Source organism: Saimiri boliviensis, chromosome 13 (genome assembly GCF_048565385.1).
Source record: "Saimiri boliviensis isolate mSaiBol1 chromosome 13, mSaiBol1.pri, whole genome shotgun sequence".
NCBI classification, from domain to species: Eukaryota; Metazoa; Chordata; class Mammalia; order Primates; family Cebidae; genus Saimiri; species Saimiri boliviensis.
Window position 1 is genome coordinate 42855358 of NC_133461.1, and position 16694 is coordinate 42872051.

Consider the following 16694-nt stretch of genomic DNA (forward strand, 5'->3'; position numbering starts at 1 on the left):
TTACAACAAATATATATTTAGAAAACAAAAAAATCTGTGTCTATATATTGGTTTGTTAACCTTATGGCTTCCTTCTTTCCTCTGAACTTTAGATCAACTGCTGCCTAAGGCTAATCTCTCCACTGGATCCAAGCTGTCTTCTCACACCTACTCAAAGACATACTCAATAATCTTCATCTTTTTCACATTATCAGTTTTTTTTCTGTCTTATGAGCTTGTCTAATTAACATATAGATATGCTATTTTTATCACTCACACAAAAACCTTCAGGCCAAGATGGAGTATAGGGATCAGATCTGCCTGAACAAATGTCATACAAAATATAGCAGACACAGGCAAAGAATGGGAAGATAGGATTCTTCCCAAAGAGGGGACTCAGGCAGAGACTGGCAGTTTTCTTGAGTTGAGAAGGTGGAGCAAGGAGTTCTGGAGGCCAAGTGGCCAGCTTTTGCAGGGCAGAGTACCAGAGAGGAGGTAAGTGCACAGAACGAGAACAGTGGAGATCTGCAGAGTCCCTCTCAAGTATTCAGTTGAGTACTTACAAGCACATATATGTAAGACTACCTGAGTTTGGGGAAAGAACTCTCCAAAAGGATTAGAGGGAAAAATCACTGGAACTCATGAAGGGACAGGAATCGTATCATCAGCCAGAGTAGAAAACCTCACAATTCATAGAGCATCAGAGCAGTGATTCTCAAGGGCAATTTTGTCCTCCAGGAGAAATTTTTGATTATCACAACCAGGGAAGATGGGCACTACTGGCATCTAGTAGGTAGAGACCAGAAATGTTACTAAGTAGCCTACAGTTTATAACAAAGAGCCCCAAATGGCAGTAGTGCTAAGGTTGAGAAAATCTGGGTTAGAGTATTAGGGAAGGATCTTGCCTACTTTGTGGAGAAAAATAAACACTAAACACTGCATAAAAACTTAAAAGCAAGACTGAGAAGATAAACACATCCCAGAAGAAAGCTCAAGAGTACAATGTCCCTAAATCAGACATGAACATGTGTATGTGTGCGTATTTTAAAAATACCCAACACACAACGAGACACAATACACGTTTGGTATCCAATCCAAAATCAATCATGCAAAGAAGCAGGAAAATAACTCACAATAATATGAAAGATAATCAAAACTGACTCAGAAAAAGACAAATAATTAGTAGAGAAGCATGTTAAAACAATTACAACTGTATTTCCTATGATCAAGAAACTAGGGACAATATTAAGCATGTTAAATAAAGAAGGCCTAAAAATAACCAAATTAAACTTCTAGAGATGAAAACTACAATGTCTGAGATTTTTTTTTTAATGCACAGGATTAGATTAATAGAGTAAACATAAGAAAAAATTATGATGTAGCAATAGAAACTATCCAAAATGGAAAAAATACAGCATCAAAAAGCTGTGTTACAACTTTCAGAAGCCTATGCATAATAGTAACTGGAGTACCCAAAGATGAAGAGAGAGTGGAGACATGGAAAAATATTTTAATCGATGGGATGCAGCTAAAACTACTTAGATGGAAATTTATTGCAATAAAATGCCTATATTAGAATGCTTATACATAAGTGAAATCCATAACACCAGTGATAAAAGGGATGGGAGGGAGGAATTAGGATTACTTTGTTTTTATAAGGTACTTGTACTGCTTATGAAGTGATACAGTGTTATTTGAAAGTGGACTTGGATTAATTGTGAATGTACATTACAAACAAGGGCAAACACTAAAAAAAGTTAAAATACACAAAGAAAGAGTAAATGGCATCATATAAAATGCTCAATTAAAATCACAAGACACAGCCAGGTGTGGTGGCTCATGCCTGTAATCCCAGGACTTTGGGAGGCTGAGGTAGGCGGATCACAAGGTCAGGAGTTCAAGACCAGCCTGGTCAAAATGGTGAAACCCTGTCTCTACTAAAAATACAAAAAATTAGCTGGGCATGGTGGCATATGTCTGTAGACCCAGCTGAGACAGGAGAATTGCTTGAACCTAGGAGATGGAGGTGGCAGTGAGCCGAGATCATGCCACTGCACTCCAGCTTGGGTAACAGAGTGAGACTCTGTCTCAAAAAATAAATAAATAAAATAAAATCACGAGACCCATGAGCCAGCTACTCAGGTGGTTGAGGTAGGAGGATCACTTAGACACAGGAGTTTGAGATCAGCCAGGCAACATGGTGAGACCACATATTTAAAAAAAAAAAATTACAAGAGGCATAGAAAGAGAAGACAAAAACAGTAACCAAAAAAAAAAAAAAAAAGGGTAACAAATAGAAAACAATAATACATATGGTAATTCAAGTATGTCAATAATCACTTTGAAATATCAATGGTTGAAATGCATCAACTGAAAGAGATTGTCAGAGTGGATCAAAAAACAATATCCAAGTACATATTGTCTACAAGGAATGCAACCCGCCTTAAATATAAAAACAAAAATAGATTGCCAGGGTTTGACCCACAGACCCAGGCTTGCACAACAAATGAATAATGTACACTGACACAGATATTTTGCCTGTCAGTCCAGCTAAGGTTCCAGGCCACTCACCAATACTGAGAAGGGTCTGGTAAAGAGTTAGCAGCCATGGCCCTGGCCAGCTAGCAAAATTCACATTGATTTAGTACAGATTAAATGACAAAGGTCTTGAGTAATTAACCTTGGTTAATTAACTTTGTCAACACCACCCACCCCCCAGAGAACAGTCCCCCACCTTTTGTGTGCATAAGATCAAAGGTTGGTATTAGGACCAACTGAGTAAACAAGCTATTTAGATAAACTCTATATTTCTATGTATTTACGTCCTAAGCGTCTAAGAGAATTCAGCTGCCTTCAGCCAAACCTTTTAATGAAGCTATGCAACCCCTGGGCCTTCCAAGAAGTTTTGTAACTATTTCCTATAACTATCTTTTAAATTTTTCCTCTAAAACTTTTCCTACCACCTCCCAAATAGATTAAAATAGAACTCCCAAAATAGATGAAAAGTAAATGGAAGGAGAGAGATATGACATATTATTATTAATCAAATAAAAGTGGAAGCATCTATATTAATTTCAGACAATGCAGGCATCAAAACAAGGAAAAATATCAGGGATAACAGGAGTATTACATAATGATAGAAGGATTAATTCTCCTAGAAGACATAACAATTCTTAACATGTATGTGCCTGACAACAGTTCAAAATACATGAGGCAAAACTGATGACACTGCAAGGAGAAATAGATGAATCCACCATGATAGTCAGAGACTTCAATGTCCCTACATAAAACATGAACAGATCCAGCAGGCAAAAAATAGGTAAGGACATAGTTGAACTCAACAGCACCATCAACAACTGGATATAATGAACATCTATATACCATTTCACCTAAGATGTCAGAATACATATTCTTCTCAAGTCCACATGGAATATTCACCAAGACAGACCACATTCTAGGCCACAAAACACATGTTAACAAGTTTACAAGAGTAGAAATCATACAATGTTTGCTCTCAGACCACAATGGAATTAAACTAGAAATCAATAAATATAGTTAGAAAATCTCAAAATGTTTGGTGATTAAACAACACATTTTTAAATAACACATGGGTCAAAGAAGAAATCTCAAAATATATTTTGAACTAAATAAAAATGAACACAGAATGGTCCCAAAATTGTGGTGAGTCCTATAATTCTGGTATGTCTCAATACTTGTTAAGAGTAATAATTATGGTGATGTGAAATTTTTGTGTGCCACAGAGATGGCCAGATTTCCTTGTTAATTGTGTCTTTAACTGTGGCTGTCCTAATACTTTTGTCATTCACAGAAAATTGTCTTGATCCTTTTCAAGAGGTGGTTTATAATCAGCTATAAAATTCTCATGGGTGCTCTTGAATGAAGGTTTCTGATAACTTTAGAGACTGTGCCATTGAAATAGAAAAAAACAAAAACAAAGAACTTGCAGGACTGCATAGAAAGCTGATGTTTTCATGAGGACTGTTGGCCCAATATTGGGCAGAACAAGAGTTAATTGTATGGATTTACCTAGTAGAAGATCAAAATAGGCTGGGCACAGTGGCTCATGCCTGTAATCCCGGCACTTTGGGAGGCTGAGGCCAGAGGATTACTGGAGTTTGAGACTAGTAGTTTGAGACCAGCCTGAGCAATATAGGGAGATCCTGTCTCCACAATCAATCAATCAAAAATCTGGGCATAGTGGTGTATGCCTGTGGTCCCAGCTACTCGAGAGGCTAAAGGAGGTTGAGGCTGCAGTGAGCTGTAAACACACCACTGCACTCTGGTCTGAGTGACAGAGCCAGGCCCTGTTTCAAAACAACAAAAAACCCTGAAATAATCTTTCTTTGATCTTTTCTTTAAAACATTGCTGATCCTTTTTGTTGTGTTTTTCAAAATCAAGAAAACTTTTTTCTCTTTTGCGCTATTTACAGCTTTTAATAATTGAGTAAAGTATACTTCTGTAAGCAAAATTTGGAACATATTTCTTTCTAGTTGACTTCTCTAGAATTTGAAAACTATTTGCGAGTTTTCTTAATTTGTGGCAATACAGTTGTTTGCCTAAGTGCAATAAGAATCTGTCTTCTTTTGTAACAGACACAATTAGAGACACTTTTAATTTTGTTTTATTAAGCCTTTGACTGGAATAGCATGCTTTCAGATTGATTTTAAAAATTGGGGTTTACTTAGAGAACTAATAAAAGCTCCTTGGAGAAACTGGTCTTATATTTTGTCTGTGTAGTCCCTGTGCAGGATTTCTGACCTGTGGAAAAAATGTCACTTTCTGACAGGTCCAGGAGACCCCAAATTATTATAAGACCTTGAAACAAAAGGAGTTCACTCAATTCATACAAGTATTTGTAGGTTCAAATACATCCATGGTGGGGCTCTAGGCTTTAAAAAGTCTAACCAGAGATTCCTATGGAATAAAGTTCCAGCCAAACCAATCTTTTTTTTTTTTAAAAAGGATTCTATATGGCAAATAATTATTCTTGCTGTACTTTATGTAAATAATCACACCAAGTATAATAAGACTAAAATGGCCAGGCACAGTGGCTCACACCGGTAATTCCAGTACTTTGGGGGCCCAAGGCAGGTGGATCACATGAGGCCAGGATTTCAAGACTAGACCAGCCAACAGGGCAAACCTTTTCTTTACTAAAAATACAAAAATGAGCTAGGCATGGTGGTGCACATCTGCAATCCCAGCTACTTGGGAGGCTGAGGCACAAGAATCTCTTCAACTCATGAGGCAGAGGTTGCAGTGAGCCAAGATTGCACCATTGCACTCCAGCCTGGGTGGCAGAGTGATATTCTGTCTCAAAAAAAAGAAAAAATTATGGAAGATGTGCTTTCCTAATGATTAAGGATGTTGAGCATCTCGTCATGTGATTATTGACCATTTATATACCTTCTTTGGAGGAATAGCTATTCAAGCCATTTGCCCAATTTTTAAATTGGGTTTTGTTGTTGCCTGTGCTTTTACTGTCATATCCAAAGAATCACTGCCATATCCAATGTCATGAAAGTTTCCCCATTTTCTTGTAAGAGCTTTATAATTGTAGCTCTCATGTTTAGGTCTTTGATGCATTTTTGTTGTTGTTGTTGTTAATTTCTGTATACAGCATATTGTAAGGGTCCAACTTCATTCTTTTACATGTGACTATGCAGTCTTCCCAATTCTATTTGTTGAGAAGATGGTCCTTTCCTCATTGGATGGTTTTAACACCGTTGCCAATGGGAGGGTTTATTTCTAGGCTCTCTATTCTATTTCATTGGTCTATGTGTATTGACCTGAAGAAAGAAAGTGGGCAAAATTAATAATGTAGAGAGTTTATTTGGGCCAAGGTTGAGGACTGGAATTTGGGAACCACTGGGAAGTGCTTCAGAGAGCAAAGGAGAGACTCAAGTCTTTAAAAGAAAAAAAAAAGGATGAATCAAAAGAGAAAGCAACTTACAAAAGTTGTGTTTCAGGAATTCTCATTGGTTTACAGAAATTGGCTATACATTGTTGAACTACAGGGTATGAGCTATGGTGTCCAGCGTATAGCATTGTTAGCTTAATTTATGGCTATTTGGTGCTGACAATCTAGAGTCCCGACAGCAGACAACTTTTAAATAATGAGTTAGGTCAAGGGTGGAGTAAAAGGTGACTACTCTCACATTCCAATGCCTATTTGAGCCTGATAATTTCAACAAATTTAATATTCCTCAGATTAAAAGTTTCTTGTCTTCCTCAAGTGTCTCTCTTTATGCCAGTATCACACTATTTTGATTACTGTGGCTTTGCATTGTTTTTTTTTCCCAAAGACTGGGGTCTCACTCTGATGACCAGCCTGTTCTCAAACTCTCAGCTTCAAGGGATCCTCCTACCTCCACCTCCCGAGTACCTTGGACTATATGTATGCATCACCATGCCTGGCTGTAGTATGTTTTGAAATCAGCAGTGTGAGACCTCCAACTTTATTGCTTCTCAAGATTGTTTTGGCTATTCGAGATCCCTTTAAGTTCCATATGAATTTTAGAATTAGTTTTTCTATTTAAGCAAAAATTGTCACTGGAATTTTGATAGGGACTACATAGATTCTGTAGATTTCTTTGGGTACTTTGAACATAGGATGTCTTCCCATCTATATGTGCCTTCTTTCATGTTTTTCAGCAATCGTTTGTAGTTTTCAGGAAACAAGTCATTAATTTACTTGGTTAAGTTTATTGCTAAGTATTTTAGTCTTTTTGATGGTATTGTAAATGAAATTGTTTGCTTCATTTCCTTTTTAGATTGTTCATTGTCAGTATGTAGAAATGTAACTGATTTTTAGGTGCTGATTTTGTATCCTGCAACTCTGATGAATTCACTTATTAGTTCGTGTGTGTGTGTGTGTGTGTGTGTGTGTGTGTGTGTGTGTGTATAAAATCTTAAGGATTTTCTGCATGTAAGATTATGTCATCTGCAAATAGAGATAATTTTAATTCCTCCTTTCCAATTTGGACACCTTTTATTTCTTTTGTTTGCTAAACTGATCTGCCTAGGATTTTATGTATTATGTTGAAGTGGTGAAAGCAGGCATTCTCATATAGTTTCTCTTAGAGAAAAAGCTTTCAGTATTTCACCATTATGATGTTTACTGTAGTTTTTTTTTTTTTTAAATATGGCCTTTACTATATGAGGTAGTCTTCTTCTATTCCTTGTTTGTTGAGTATATCATAAAGGTGTTAAATGTTGTCAGCTTTTTCTGCATCAGTTGAGTTAATCATACTTTTTCCCTTTATTCTGTTACTGTGATATATTACCTTGATTGATTTTTGTAGGTTGAACCATTCTGAATTTCAAAAATAACTCTTACTTGAACATGCTGTATAATTATTTTAAAATGTTATTGGGTTGTGTTTTCTAGCATTTTCTTGATGGGGGATATTGGTCTGTAGTTTTCTTGTAGTGTCTTTGTCTAGTGTGGTATCAGTTTAATGCAGGCTTCATAAAATGAATTTAGAATCGTTCCTCCTTTGTAATATTTTGTAGGAGTTTAATAAAGTCCGTGTTACTTCGTTTTATGGAATTCACCAATGAAGCCACCTGGTCATGAGCTATTTTTTGGGGGGAGGCATTTGATTACTGAATTTAATCTTACTAGTTATAGTTCTATTCAGATTTTCTACTTTTTCACAATTCATTGGAAGGCTATGTGTTTCTAGGATTTTGTCTATTTATAGGTTATTCCAGTTTGTGGTGTAAAATTATTCTAGGATTTTGTCTATTTATAGGTTATTCCAGTTTGTGGTGTACAATTATTCTTAGCAGTTTCTTCTAATCCTTTTTATTTTTGAAATTATGGCAGTAACATGCCCTCTTTTATATCTGATTTTAGTTAATTTGGGGATTATAGGTTTTTAAAAAGAATACTACAATTTGAAGTGACTTTCTTGTAACATCATACCAAGTGGTACATAATATTCACATAACATCACTCACTGGTGCTATTATCCTCTAGGTAGTGCATTTTAGGCAGGTGAGAATCCCATCAGGGGATGTTCAGCAGTGGCTGTAGATGTTTTTGGCTGAGTGTTCTAACTGGGGGAGGGTTGCTACTGGTATCTAGTGGATAGATGCCAGAGGTAGTATCAAATATCCAATAAATCCACAGGACAGCTCCCCACAGCAAATAATTATATGACCCAAAATGTAAATAGTGCTAAGGTTGATAAGCTCTGCCTTAAGGTAGTTTTTGTCAGATTTCTTCACTGTAGTTAGTTTTTCCTTTTCCATACTTTTTTTTTTTTTTGGAAGTAAGTCCAAAGATCCAGCTTCCTCTGGAGGAGGACAGAATCTAAATATACAATTTGGAATTTTTCCATAAGGAAGAGTTGTCTATTCTCTCATACCTATTTATCAGTATGGATGCATGTATACTTATTTGGCCTTGGGAAATTCTTCAGTTTAGCTCCTATGTTCCTTTGACATGCCCCTATCCTTTTGCTTTTTGAGCTCTTACCTACTTTCTTTACTACTAGATTCTCTAGGCTCATCTTGCATTTCCCCTGCCCTAGCCCTAGAACCAGCTATTTCTCAAAGGAGCCCTCGTTCCTTTTATTTGGAGAATATTTAGAAACCAAGGTCTGGTTATGCTCATTGATACTAGGGTGTCATTGCTTCTAGATCCTCTCCAAGAGCTAGGTAGTGTATGTATATATACCAACATACGTATAGATCTATGTTCTATAATTGTTTCTGCATATGCATCTGTGTGTGTACATAAAATGTATATATGAGTTCATATTGATGTCTCTGACTCTAATGGCTTTGGTAACTTTTGATTGATCACACTGTGCATGAAAAATTGCAGAATCTGGATAGCCATCCTCCAGAGAGAATTCACCCTTTCCTCTTTTCTAGCTGGCAGCTAGATTAGGGGAAGATAACTTACTTCACTAAAAGGCTGACCTTACTTGACATTGCATTCAGTCTTTTTAAGACTTTGTCACACAGGTTTTATGCTCTCTTGGGGTGTAGCCATATAATGTTTACATTGAGAATGTGGAGTGTTTACAAGGACACCACCTACTTGGCACAATTTATACTCTAATTTTTCCTCCCTAGTACAAGTTGGCTGAGTTTCATTTAACCTTCCAGCATTCTTTGAATAGATTTCTTGGCCCTTTGCCCTGTCAGTTCAAGAATCAGCAAATGCTGGAGGAATCAACTGGTATAAAGTGTCAGGCCCAATTCTCTGCATTTCCCTTCCACAATATATAAAATATATATATATACAGTTGTTCCAATTTTGCAATTTTGCATCTCATTTCTAAGACCTAGTAAGCAACTAGATTTGGAAAACTGAAGATCAGGAGTGTAGGTTGATTACCAGTTATTTTACATGGATGACAAGGTGTTTAGTAGTGTAATTCATAAAGATAGGGAATTTAGGAGGAAGAAATCACAGATGTGTGTGTTAAGTTCATGAATCTGAGTTTACCTGTAGGACATTGAATAGAGAACTGTGTAGTAAGCTCTTAAAATGTATTCTCAGGAGATAGCTAAACTTCAGAAACAGATTTAGAAACCATCCTATTTTTTCTTGCTTTTTAAATTCTCCAAAGAACAGATAATAAATTTTACCTTTCTCTTACCTACTTCTCAACCAATCACCATGTCAATAACTTCTAGATTTTCTACTTCTGGACCTCATGATTTTATTTCTAGACTTTAAAAATGGGTTTCCTTTCTACTGTTTCTCTCCCCTTTTTAATCTGAGACTCTTTTTAAAGCAGGAAGATCATTCAAAGACCTTAATAACTTTTCATTACTTTGAGAATAAAATGCAGAAACACGAAATCTAGTCCAACCACACCAAGTACTTTTGTTTTAGAGATGAGCTACAGCCCAGAAAATTAAAGTGCATGCTTGTTTAGCATCACAGTTTTAAAGTCTTTTTCTCACTTGCTTTTCATTTCTACCTTATTATTACCCTTTGAAATGTATGTTTCAATAAACATTTTCATAATGCATCATAATTTCTGTGAGCTTTTTGAGGGCAGAGGCCCTTCCACTACCCCTCTTCAGCACGACCCAGTACAGTGCCTGACACCGTGAATATTTATTGAATAAATGATAACCACCATGCTCCACATTTCTTGCACTTCCTTCTGTGCCTTTGTTGATTATTCCCTCCCTGCCTTTATGCCTCTATTCTCATCCTTCAAAGCTCAAATTTCAGGAGTTTCACAAAGCTTTCTTTTTTTTCTAATCAGAATTGAACCTTGACTTCTCTGAACTCTTACAAGCATGTCCTACCTTTATGATTACATCAAGCCATGTGTTTTCTATACATTTTAGTCTCTATCACTATAGAATATACACTTTATTGGAAGAGATAGTATATTCTTTTTATGTACTACAAAACCTCCCAAAATGCCTTGCCTTAGCATCACACTCCTAAGAAAATAATAGAATTTAACAATGTCTACTAAATTAAATATTAATTGGACAATTATGGGGGACAAAGTAAACAATGTTGTAGTATTATTTAGTAGCAGAACTTATCAGAAAGAAAATTTGACTTTTTAATTTTTTCAAACTATTTCTATTTTTCACTGGAAAACTTTGCATGTATGTTACCTGTTTTCAGTATGTATGTCAGAAATAAAAATGTCTGATGTTGCCACTTGAAAAAATATCAAAGTCTTTTTATTTTAAAACAGTATACTATACAAATTAATCATGTAGGTACTGTAGCTACTGTGTAGGAAAAACTTATTGTCTTCTCTATACTCACAACATTTCTGACACCACATGTGTATGAGGTTCCCCCATACCAAGCAATTCTCCAATTTTCTGTGGACATTCACTAAGTGCCCATAATTAAATTTTGACACTATCTACCTGGAATCAGATCAGCATAGATGCTTCAGGTTAAGGGCTCAGTTCCACAACTGATACCAATTGTGTCAGTTTTGGACACCAATCTGCATTTCAGACACCAATCTCATGTCCGTGTTTTCACTGGTGCTTCTGACCAAACGGCTATAATATAATCCAAGGTTCCTACAATCCCCTCTTTGAGTGTGACCATTAGCTGTTGGGAAAAAAAGGCTGATGCATGACCTGCTTATCTTGCACAGGATGGGAGTTAATGGAAGACCATGCTCCGTGCTCAAAGCAAGGAAGACCTCTTTGAAGCACCGGAATGTGGTCAGACTTGCTGGCTCTACCTGCAGCCTTTTCCCCAAAACCGCTACAGCTATAGATCATCTGCTTGATGCTTCACCTCCTTTTCACCCCCCCATATCCCTGAGCACATGCTTCTTTGGTTAAACACTCAATAGTGTGCATCACCAGTGCATCCTCCTACTTGCGTCTGCCCCCTGTGAGCCAAACTTTATGCACTCTTACTCTTGTCTCTCAATTTGTCTCTGCCGACCCTCATTACTTCCTAGGTTGTATCTGGGCTTGTCCCCAAAATTAGCTAGAATGGCTCATAGAATGTAGGAGCTCTGACTAAAGGCTTTCCCACATTCATCACATTCATAGGGTTTCTCACCTGTATGAATTCTGTGATGTTTAACAAGATCTGATCTTCAACGAAACATTTTATTGCACTGATTACATGAGTAAGGCCTCTCTCCAGTGTGAATTCATTGATGATTAATAAGATCTGAAAGTCTTCTGAAAGTTTTGCTACATTGATCACAGGGATAGGGTTTCTCTCCAATATGAATTCTCTGATGTAAAATAAGGACTGAGCTCTGATTAAAAGCTTTCCCATATTCATGACATTTACAGGGTTTCTCTCCAGTATGGACCCTTCGATTTTTAATAAAGTCTGAATTCTAACTGAAACTTTTGCCACAGTGATTACATGGATATGGTTTCTCCCCATATGACTCAAGCTTGACTTGCATAGTGGTGAATCTTTTTAAAGGTAGCATTGGCTATCCTACTGTCAAGATAACACCTCTTAAATTCTTACTTGGCTTTAACATAAGGTTTAATAGAGTTTTTCAAATGACTCTTGAGAATCTATCTAATTCTTCGTATCAAGTTGGTCATTTTCATCAGCAATGTAATTCCAGTCTGGAGCTCGAAGAGCCTGGATATGAGCTAATATCTTGCCGTATCACAGAAGTTTTGTCTGTCTGAGGGAAAGACCCCTTGGTCCTAAGGTGCCGAAGTTCCTCTATCACACCTTAGATCCACTGCAAAAGAACTGTGAAATCACTTTTACTGTCATCTTCAAAGGGATCTAAGGTTGGCATGACAGACTGCAGGAGGGGCTAAGTAGTAAGATGGCTCAGCTATTTCCGTTATTCCTTAATCTTTTAGAAACTAACCCAGCCAAAGTTCTAACAATCCACCTGGTTTCTGTCCCTAGTGTTCATCAATTTTCCTCCTTTCATGTTCAGTGTAGCTACATATCTCTGTAACTGTCTAAAAGTGGGTGGAAACTTTTGTCCACCCAAAATGAATCTTAATTGCTACTTGTTACAATGGCACACACCTGAGGCTGACCACTAAATTGAAGGTCCCCTGGAGGAGAGTTAGCAACAATCAGGGCACCGTTTAGATAGCTGTCTTTGAACACGCTTCCTCAATTTGGTTTACAACCACCTCCTGAATTCCTACTTATTAATAGGCAATAAAATGAAAAAAACATTTATTGCTCTGTTGACCATACCATTTGGTAAACATGTTCACTACTAATTCTCATGGACTTCCCTAAAAATCTGTTAAAGAGCCTTTCAGGGCCTTATGCCTCCTCTTGCAGAAAGTCATGTCTCTGTCAGCATCCCATCCTTATTACCAACACTATCAAAAACTGAAAACTGGGATTTTACCCTACTTGCAAGCTAACAAGTTAATCTACTGCAGTTTCACAGCCCTTGGCAGAAGACATGAGAATCCTAGATAAGAAACAAAGGACAGTTTATTACTCACAGCAACAGCATTAGACAGAAAAGCAGTTATTTGCCTTCCTGACCCTAATTCCCATAAGGTGACACATGTAGTAAGTTGTGTTGCAGGATAGGAATCCTGAGGCAAGGATATCCAAATTTTTTAAAGGGCACCTGTCCTCTGCTTCAGAGGGAGACATTATCCCTATCAAAGGTTGCTTGCCATACAACATTCTTAAAAAACAGTACAGAACAAATGCAGGCAATTCCTTTGCTTGTAATATGTGCAGACACACAAGAGCCCATGGAGAATTCTCTCTCAATACTAACTTCAATAGAAATGATGAAAACCAGAAGACAATGGAATGTCATCTGCCAAGTGCTGAAGGAAAAGAAGTGACAACCTAGACTTGCATAGTAAGATAAAATGCCTGAAAGAATAGTTATTTTCAGTTAAACAAAAACCAAGAAAGGTTTTAAAAAATATACCTGCACTAAAACAAATACTAAAGGGAATTCTTCAAGAGGAAAAATTATCCCAGACACAAGCAAGGTAAAGTAGGAATGAAGAGCACTGGAAGAAGTAAAGTATGTGGGTAAATCTAAATGTACTTACTGATTAAAGCAATATGAATGTTTTGTGGAGTTTATAAAATCCATAAAATTAAAATATTTGGCAAAACAGCACAAGAGGAGGAAGGAAAGTAGAACTACAGTATTACAGGGTTTCTGCATTGTCTTAGAAGTAGTAAATTAAACTGTAATAAATCCAGTGTATATGTTCTAATTTCTAAGGCAGCCTTTTTCAACCAGAGTTCCAAAAGCGAATGAAACAGAAGAGTGACTATTTTCTTAATTCTCCAATGATGGTACACAGTTAACACCATATTAGATGTATAAGAGCCTGATCGCATTGGGCCTTAATTCTTTCACAGAATCACATGTGAGAAAGGCTGGGATGAGATAACCATTAAAATAATAGAAGAATGTATAAATAATAAGAAAAAGTGCAAAAACCTGATAATCTAAAATTGGACAAAAAGGAAAAAATGAAATAGATGGAATAAAAAACAAAGAAAACAAAATAAGCTGGTATATTTAATTCTAAGCATATCTATTATGTTCAAATTAACTACTTCAATAAAAAGCAAAGGAAAACCTACAGTGAACATAGTTAATGGTTGAATACTAAATGTCTTTCTCCTAGAAATGAGGGCATAAAGCAAGGACACCGACTCTTATCACTTCTCTTCAATATTGTGCCACTTTTACTCAACATTCCTAGCTGATGAGATAAGACATGAAAAATAACTGACACACACAAATAGGAAAGAAAACAGTTATACTGTCTTTAGAGACTACACAACCACATACAAAGAAAAATCCCTAACCTATCACGAAAAAGCAATGAGAACTTTTAAATGAGTTTATTAGAACAGAATACAAAAACCAACTGTATTTATACATGCAAGCAATTAACAGTCTAAAACATTTTTTCATTTGCACTCCAAAATGAAATACTTAGAAAGTCAACAAAATATGTACAACATTTGCATAATGAAAACTAAAAAAACTGCTCAAAGAAACTAAAAAAGAACAGGAATATACAATTACTTATAAATATGAAGATTTAATATTGTTAGATGGTAATTCTCCCTAAACTGATCTATAGATTCAAAGCAATGCCGATCAAAATCCCAGCAGGCCTGTTTTTGTATGAACTGACAAACCCAAAGAAAACAGCTTGTTACATGGTAAGAGTAATACCATCTTGAAGTGTAACCACCATAATGACCTGTTTGACTCCTGTATACCAAGGTATTCCTGAAGCATAGATAACCCCTCATAAAGAAACATTGCCTGTGGCATGGATAACCCCTCCTAAAGATGCTTATCTAACTTCCCCAGTGGCCAGAGTTTTTAGGAGGGTCTGAGACATGAGGAGCTACATGTTTTATCAAAACAAACAAACAAACAAACAAACAAAAAAAACTCGCTACATAAACAGGGCTTTCTAGAGGATTAGGGTGGGGATCCACAATCTTGTGGCCACCTCAGACAGGACTTCTCTTCATCTCTAGTAAATGATTCTTTCTAGGAAACTGGATTTGTTAGCCTCTTTATGTGGCCTCTCAGCTCCCTTGGCTTTTGGGGGCAGGTATGCACCCATCTGCCCACTGGGGGAACACAAATTAATTTTAAACTTTATGTAGAAAGGCACAGAAGACACTAAACAATTTTGAGAAAGAACAAAACGCGTGTAGTGACACTACCAGATTTCAAGCTTTACTCTAAAGCTACAATAATCAAGGCAGAGTGGCAATGGCGTTAAGTACAGACATACCTATTAATGGAACAGAACAGATTTCAGAAATAGATCCAAAATGGTATGTACAACTGATCTTCAACAAAGGTGGCAAGGTAATTCAATATCGAAAGGATAACCTCTTTTTAACAAAAAGTGTTGAAATTAAGCCAGGTATAGTGGCTCATGCCTGTAATCCCAGCACTTTGGGTGGCTGAGACAGGTAGATCGCTTGAGTACAAGAGTTCAAGATCAGCTTGGGCAACATGGTGAAACCCTGTCTTCACAAAAATATAAAACTAAGCCAGGTGTGGTGGCACACCCCTGTATTCCCAGCTACTTGGGAAGCTGAGGTAGGAGAATCTCTTGAGCCTAGGAGGTTGAGGCTGCAGTGAGCTGTGATCTCACCACAGCACTTCAGACTGGCAATAGAGCAAGACCCTGTCTCCAAAAACAAATGAACAAACGAGCCAAACAAAAGTAGATTGTAGTTTGAAGTAGATATCACAGGCTGGTTGCAGTGGCTTACGTCTGTAATTCCAGCACATTAGGAGAATGAGGTGGGCAGATCACAAGGTCAAGAGATCGAGACCATCCTGGCCAACATGGTGAAACCCCATCTCTACTAAAAACAAAAAAATTAGCTGGGCGTGGTGGTGTGCGCCTATAGTCCCAGTTACTTGGGAGACAAGGCAGGAGAATCACTTGAACCCAGGAGGTGGAGGTTGCAGTGAGCTGAGATCACTTCATTGCACTCCTGCCTGGTGACAGTGGAGTGGGACTCTGTCTCAAAAAAAAAAAAAAAAAAAAAGTAGCTATCTTAATGACAAAAATGAACCCCAACTTTTTCCTCACACTATACACAAAAATTAATTAGAAATGTAATATAAATCCAAACATTAAAGCTAAAAGTATACAGTTTCTAGAAGAAAGCACAGATGACCATAATTTGGGGACAGACAAGGGTATTAGGACACCAAAAGCATGAATCATAAAATAAAAGTTATGAAAATTATAAATTTCTATTCTTTAAGTAATTAGTGTTCTCAGGTGGCACGGTACTCCATACAAAATCAAAAATTGTAAAGCAAGAGATAAAATAGACTATTATCAAATTAGAAAAAAAATAAATTTCTATTCTTCAAAAGATATCACTAAGAAAAAAAGTCAAGCTACAGATTGGGAGAAAATATTCGCAAAGTGCATATTTGATGATTGTGTATCTACAATATACAAAGAACTTTTACACCTCAAAAATAATACAACTCAAAAGAACAATAGAATAGACAGTTCACAAAATAAGTTACATGAATAGTTAGTAAGCATATGACAAAATATTCAGCATCACTAGTTATCAGGGAAATACAAATTCAACCTCAAGGAGCTACAGGTAAATACCCATCACTAACAATACAACTAACATAGTAATGGCCAAATACTGACTAGTCTGTGGACCAACTGACACTCTCAAACATTGCTGGTGAAAATACAAGATGGTATAGCTATT